Source organism: Uloborus diversus, unplaced genomic scaffold, assembly GCF_026930045.1.
Source record: "Uloborus diversus isolate 005 unplaced genomic scaffold, Udiv.v.3.1 scaffold_12, whole genome shotgun sequence".
NCBI classification, from domain to species: Eukaryota; Metazoa; Arthropoda; class Arachnida; order Araneae; family Uloboridae; genus Uloborus; species Uloborus diversus.
The window spans coordinates 5799673-5807264 of NW_026557876.1; positions in this window are offsets into that span (position 1 = coordinate 5799673).

The window sequence follows — 7592 nt, forward strand, 5'->3', positions numbered from 1 at the left end:
TTCTTGGTCACATATTTCACCTTAACACACCATTTATGGTCATAACGCATAGCTGCCAACTTGTACGATTTAGCCGTACATTGTAAGATTTTCGGACGTTTTTTACGGTTTTATGGCAGATTTGTACGAAAACTGCGCAATTTTTTTTATCGGATAACAGCATGGAGAACATTTTAATCTGTAGGAAATTGCAGAAAAACTATTGTTTCAAACAAGTTGTTGATAGACAATTTTTGAAAGCTGCCAAGTCAGCAACTCTTTAAAGTTTCAAGTTCAAAGAAATGAAAGTTTATTTATTTACTTATTTTTAAATTTATTTATTTATTTTTTGCTTATAAAAGCACAGATCAAGTAAAGGTAAGGATTTGAAAATGTTATAACACTTTAAATTTTAATACTTTTCTTTATAATGGTCCAAAAAGCGCAGAAATAGCCATCGCATACATTGTAAGATTTTTTAAATTAGCATGTTGGCAGCTATGATGTGATGGTTGTGTTCCGGTATTTTACCGAATTTCCGGTATTTTCGGACGTATTTCCGGTATTTTTATGTCCAAAAATACCGGAATTATGTGTTTTTTTTTTTTTTTTTTTTTTTGTTATGCTTTTATCTCCCTACCTCCGCAATCTTTTTAAATTATATAATACTCATCAAATATACCTGCAAGAGACTTAAAGATGGACACCGATCCCTTAAGATGGACAAATGTCAAGATATTTTGTATAACACCAGCTCAAAAGTAACTTTGTAACCCATTAAAAATTTAACCAAATGTACACACAATATTTTAACTCAGAACTATTTAATACATTTAATACTATGGCAAAGGTGCACTTAAGTAATAGGGGCCAAAGATTATCCCCCCCCCCCCCCCCCCCGTTCTCGCTTTAAAACTTTCAGGTATTTTTTGATGAACTCACAATCACCCCTGCAGCTATGATAACGTTCAATGGTCAATGGGAGATATTTATTGGAAAAACTCTAAAAGTTGCATCTGACTCGAATATATGAAGGTGTGCAAAACTTTAAACCTCATTTATCCTTATGAACTCTGCCGTAGATACGACTTAACGTGGCAAACACGCCACTGACGCATGCGTGTTCCAAAAATTAAAACATGCATGGAAGAGAATTTTCCTAAGTTGAATGTTAAGTCCTTCCGAAAGTATTTCATGTAGAGTTTTCATTTATCTTGTCTCAGCCTCTTGGGCGTGCCATTTCCTAATTTTCCCGGCACTAGATATTCTTATCAGTATTATGTAACCCTGCAAAATCCGGAGGACGACGCGGAAATGCGATATCTCTGAATGAACTTTAAGACTGGTAGCACTGGGAGATAGGCTCTTTCTAAAAAAAAAAATACTTTAAAATTTTCGGAAACGACCCAGGGCCGCAGAGAGCCAAGGCCCTTTGTCATCGGGCCTCTCCCAGTAGCGGATTTTAGGGGGGCACAGGGGGCACGTGCCCCCCCCAAAAGGATTAATTAATTTCATTATTTTATTTATTACTTTTTAACTGACCTTTCCTTTGCACTTTTTTTACGTAGCTAATTAAAAAGAACACAAAACACACACACACAGCATATTTTGAATAAAAGCATTTTTGTTTGTCAAAGAAGTATTACTGGAGTCAGAGGCCCAGAGTTGCAGAATACATTTAACTCATTGGCTTCAAATTCAAGAGACCGCATTATCGCGATTCGTCCATTAATTCTTCTTTGATGGAATCAATAATTAACCTTTTTCTTTAAATGTGTAGGCGCACCTAAAAGAGTCATTTTGATCTAGGAACCTATTTGCGAAATAATAGATTTCCTTTTCAGCTAATAAAAGATGCAAAATGAAAGAAATCATGTGGTAGTTTCTTAGAAAAACCATGATTTTTAATAGAAACGGCATGTAGTATCAATATGTTACTCAACTATATCATGGCTTTAAGAATAAATCAGCAATTGTTTTGAAATTCACACAGAAATAGTTTCTGAATTCTTCAGTGAAACTTATATATGTTATGAAGTTATGATTAAATTAATTTTAAAAAGCTCAAGAGAGGTATGGGTTTATTTAATAACCTTGCTCTCGTGTTATAATCATTATGACAATGTTCCTAAGTAAAGCCGCTCATTGTCTACAATCTTGGTGACATTATATTGGGTTTAGTATTTAAATGGCTTGAAACGTTAAAGATGTATACCGTCCACATTCAAAGTATATTAGTGCATAATATTCATGTGTACTTAGAAGTAAATTCATTGACCTTAAGGAATCCTAAAAAAAAAAATAATAATAATAAATAAATAAAAAAAACACGCACATTTAAAAATAAAGTCGTCAAAACTTTGTTATGAAACATCGAAGGCGGGGTGGAGGGGTATTCAACTTCCCGTGCCCCCTCCAAAAGATTTTTCTGTATCCGCCCCTGGCCTCTCCCGCCCTCCCCCCTCCCAAAAAAAATAGGAAAAAGGGGGGAGAGAAAAGAAAATGGGGAAAATTGGGTAAAATAAGAAAAAATAGTAACTATTTTAAGTGCCATAAGAGTACTGTTTAACCACGGATTGTATGGAATTGGCAATCATCCAATTAAGGCGACTCCATCTGAATGAGGGGGAAAATAAAAATTTGATGCGCGTATTCCGCTTATTTGAATGAGAATCGTCTTAATTTAGAGGCTAACATACATCTGCAAAATCTGACATCCCTGAAAACTAATAGATGCTTCCATTTCCGCGTGTAAACCGGATGTTTGCCTTTCCATACAATCCGTGGTTAGACAGTAAATACCAAGAAAGTAAATTTTACTTAATCTTTATGCTTTCTGTCTCTCGGAGTTTGTTCCCCCTTTTTAATCCTTATTTTTTTTTCCTTCCTTTCTTTTTCTTTTCTTTTTTGAGCAATCACGATTGCCTATTGTTCTCATCTGACTGTTATGATGTTCCTATGATTTTATTTTACCACCGTCGACCGGCCTCACGATGCTGCTCCTCAAGCGAAAACCGTCTCCGTTACGTCCATATCCAACATACACACGCATACGTACACACACTCATGCCTGCACACAGACACAAATACACGCGCACACACTCATGCCTGCACACAGACACAAACACCCACGCATACATACACCGAGGCCTTCGAGATAGGAAGGCCATCCAACTAGCAAATGACGTCATCGTTTGTCGATCCACAATGATATTGGGAAGTGAGCACTTCGATTAATATTTTGGTTAAATGAAACTATTTGGTTTATTTATTATTGTCTTCTATTATTTTAGTAGCATTACAAGTTCTACTTTTTCATTTGAAAACATAAAAAGGAATCGATAATCATACATTAAAAAATACACTGAGCTTAATTCATAGTATTTTACATAAAAACATTTATAAGTCTTACAAAGTATTCAAATAATTAAACACGATTTTATTTTACAATCATGTTAAAACAAAGTGATAAATAAACAGTTTTATTTTTCATTAGAAATTGTTTTTTAACTAATCGCATTTTAACTACTCGTATATTGTATAGAAACATTAAGTTTTAAGAAGTATTCAAATAAATAAAAGAACTTTCATTTTACAATTACATCAAAACAAAAAATAATATTACTATTGTATTTGAATAAGAATTAAATGAAATTTTAAAAAATAAATAAACATTTTTACTTAAGTAAACGGGAAACATGACTGCAATATGTTTCAAAGACATAACATCAAATTAAAGTACATAATACCAGATTATTAATGTTAGCTTAGCTGAGCAAATTTATGCTTTTAAAAAGACGTGAATGCTTGGGTGCCATCCCCCAAAGTAGACGGTGCCCTACCCCCTTCAATTATGAAAACGTAAAAAAAAAAAAAAAACCCCAAAACATCTCCATCTCCTTTAAAATTTCAAGGGCACAGTTATTTATAACTATAGCCGTTGAAAAGCTATCATTACTATGAGACTATGATTCCGACCTCCCCCCCCCCTTCGGTGGGCACTCTCGAAAAATTACACAGGAATTCAACTTGAAAAACGCTAATTAAAGAATGAATAATACAACATCATGAATATTGTATGTTGTACATCAAAAAAATGTATTCAATATCTAAACAGGCTTTTTTTTTTTTTTTTGGAATTTGGCTACTTTTCCATTTTCAGCTTTTTCTGCTGCTAATGATTCTTGTGTTGGGGGAGGGGGCTTTAATAGTTCATCATTTTAGGCTTTTGAAAAATTATTTTAAAAAGCATTAATTGATGACAAAGTAACCTTTTTCAAAAAACCTTTCATAGAATGACCATTTTAACAACTTTCTTTAATACTTAAAACCTCATATATGTTAAATTTAGATCAACATTTTGCTGAGTATGCTCTTTTGGGAAATCAATGTGACAGTTTTGTGACAGGGGGAAGGGAGGGGATAACAAGAAGTGTGACATCACGCGTTGTTTATAACAATATGCTCATGTTGAACAGCGTTACACGTAACAAAGAGGAGGGGGGGGGGAATTTGTTCAAAAGTTTGCAACATGCTTTATAGACAGCCCCTTAATTCAATTTATGTTACAGTTTCAGAGTTCCTGAAAGCTTATTAACAGAAAACCCAAGGAGTTCAAAAAATATGTAGTTCAAGACATTTTGCTCTTTTTAAGCATAAACAAACAAGCATAGAACATTTGGCAAAAACACGTTGTGTATCCACTGCTCAAAATTAATCTTTCGCAAGCCCAGAAATTATGAGTACCGTTAACTTAACCACAATGTGTGCATAAACATCATAAAACTTAAAGACAACAGTGAAAAAAACCATATATATATTTTTTAATTTACGTACAGAACCAGCTTGTTTGAATAACATTGCAGGGGCGTAGTTGGGGGGAAAGGTTTGAGTATCGAACCCACTACCTCCGGCGTTCAAATCTAATCTTCTATCTCAGAACTACGGAAGCCCATCAAGGAATGTTTTTTGATCAAAATAACACATGCTAGCGTATGAAACAATTTAATCGAAACCGAAAATATAAGATTAGTTCAGTTAAAAGCCTGTTTCAATAAACTTGTTTACATATTAACTGAATATCAACACCAAGTTACGTTGCTTCTGGTAGTAACAAGTATATTTGAAGAAAATTTTGACACATGTATATTGTCAGCTTGGAAAATCCATTTCGAATAAATGCGTGTACAAAGTTGAAAAAATAAAGAAATAAAAAGTTGCAAGTTAACCGTTTCAAATATTAAAACAGTATACTGCAATTACAAATTACAGACAAAGATATCAGAAAGGAAACTGACAATTGTTTGTGTAATGGAGGAAAACTTAAGTAATCTTAACTGCATAAAATGTAAATTTTTTATTATCTGAGAAAAGCACTTACCTCCGAACTTTAAAATTTATTCCATGAGGCGCCCAGCTTTTTTCTTCACATGCAGGTTGTTCGGAAGCGGAAACCGCTGACTCATTTTCACTCAGCAGACACTTAAGATTTATACTATAGGGTCATTCCATAGAAATGTCAACCTCAACCTCGGAATTTTTTTTTTCCACAAAGCCCTAACTGTGACCTATCATTTCATTCAGCATACTTTATAGTATATAATTCCTGTAACAGTTTGCAAAAATTTCATTCGGTGTTTTTCTTCTGGCTCTAAACGTGCGAGGTGGTAGAAAAGGCTTAGCATATGCAAAAAACATGCGTCTAAGTTTTCTTGTGTAATGTAAAAATTTTTGCAAATTTTTAAAAGAACTATGTTTATTCTAAAAGATTAGATGTTGGCCCAATAAAATTAACTGTTCTTTTTGCATATATTATAAGATAAGTATTTTAATTAGTTTGGTTATTTCACTGAAAATATTCACGTTACGTTAGTCACGAAAATGCACTATTTTCTGCTTAAAAACTAAACCAGATGAATGAACCAAACAGCACTTTTTATTTTCTTTCATCTGTGTCATATCTACTTAAAAAGTGCAAAATATTTATTTCAGTATCAGTAGATATAAAATAATTAGTGTGACTAACGTAACATTTGAGCTGTGACTAACGTAACAGTTTGCATGTGACTAACGTAACATTTTAAAAAGACTGCTAATATTTAAAACTTAATTTAATTCAATGTACATTTTCATGAACAATTTTGAATAAGTAGGCATTCTATATTGATTAAAAATATTTAGGGTGAAAAATGACAGTAGTATTACATTGTAGACCTTCTGTCTACTTAGAAAAATACTTTTTTAAAGGTCTTTAAAAAGATACTTCCAGTTTAAAGAATTATTATTTAAAATAAAAAAAAAGTTGAGTAAAGCAAAATGAGTACTCTGCTGAATGTGCATTCAACACAAGAGTCCGAATTAAGAAAATAGAAAGGAGAACGTCTGTATTTTTTTAGAAAATACATCTCCACCTATTATTAAAATGAAGTAATGGCAACTCGTTGGGGAAAACTTTGAAGATGTTACATGGTACAGTGACAACAAGCGCTACTGCAGCATATTTCAGAAAATGCATGAATGATCATTTGGAAATTTATAACATTTGCGATGATATCTGGAATTAAAATTCATTCTGCAAAAATGTTCGAATATTTTTTTTCAATGTTACATTTTAATTCAGGATGCACAACACTATTCGTTCGACGAATCAGTAAACCTAAACAAATAATATGCCGTTGAAAAGTATTACGGAGTTTCTTATGACGATAATTAGTATATCGGCAGAATACTGGAATTTGGTGAAACTATCAACTTGTATAAAGTTAACTTTTTAAAAGAGAGATATTTAGGATTTAACTAGCCCAAAAACGAGGTTATTCAGTTAGTATATATAAAATCAGTTTTCTTTAATTTATTTTATTTTTTTTTTTTTTCGCACATTCAAGTTAAGTTAATTGAACTGAATCCTTCCATTCAATTTCTTACTCCAATATAGAAAAAAAGTAAAGAAAACCATAATGCAACATAAAAAAGGTTCCTAAAAAGTGTAAAAGTAATATAAGAGCAAGAGATTATTTACAAAAAGCTTTTTATATGCATTCATTGCTTGCTATTCGATGGTTACGTTAGTCACGTTACGTTAGTCACACACGGTTTTTCGTAAAAGTACCATTAAGGGCCAAAAAAGATTCATCGGTAATAAATCTGTTGTATATTTTTGAAAATAGACTGTTTACCTCTTACAAATATATCGGCCAATTTACAATGCTTACGTAACTTTCAGAAAAATTTGCCTCGTAACATAAGCATTGTTTCTCAGGGTTGCAAAAATGTTACGTTAGTCACGATGCCTTTTTTGGTGAAAAAATACCTGCCAGCGCTTATTTTGCTTCAAATTCTTGGTAGAAATGAAAAATAGTCACCTTGTACATTTTAAATCTGCATATTAAACCAAAAAAAAATTATTTTTACTCCCGGTGTAAGTAGAAAGAGTAAGAAAATCAGCTGCGAATGTTACGTTAGTCACTATGGAATGACCCTATATATATATTTTTTTTAATTGCCTCCACATTCCGGTACTTGGAAAGGAAGAGATAAATCCAACAGAATTGTATTCAAAAATGTGCATCCGAAGTTACATATTTCCTACTTCATCTATATCAACCAGAACAAGC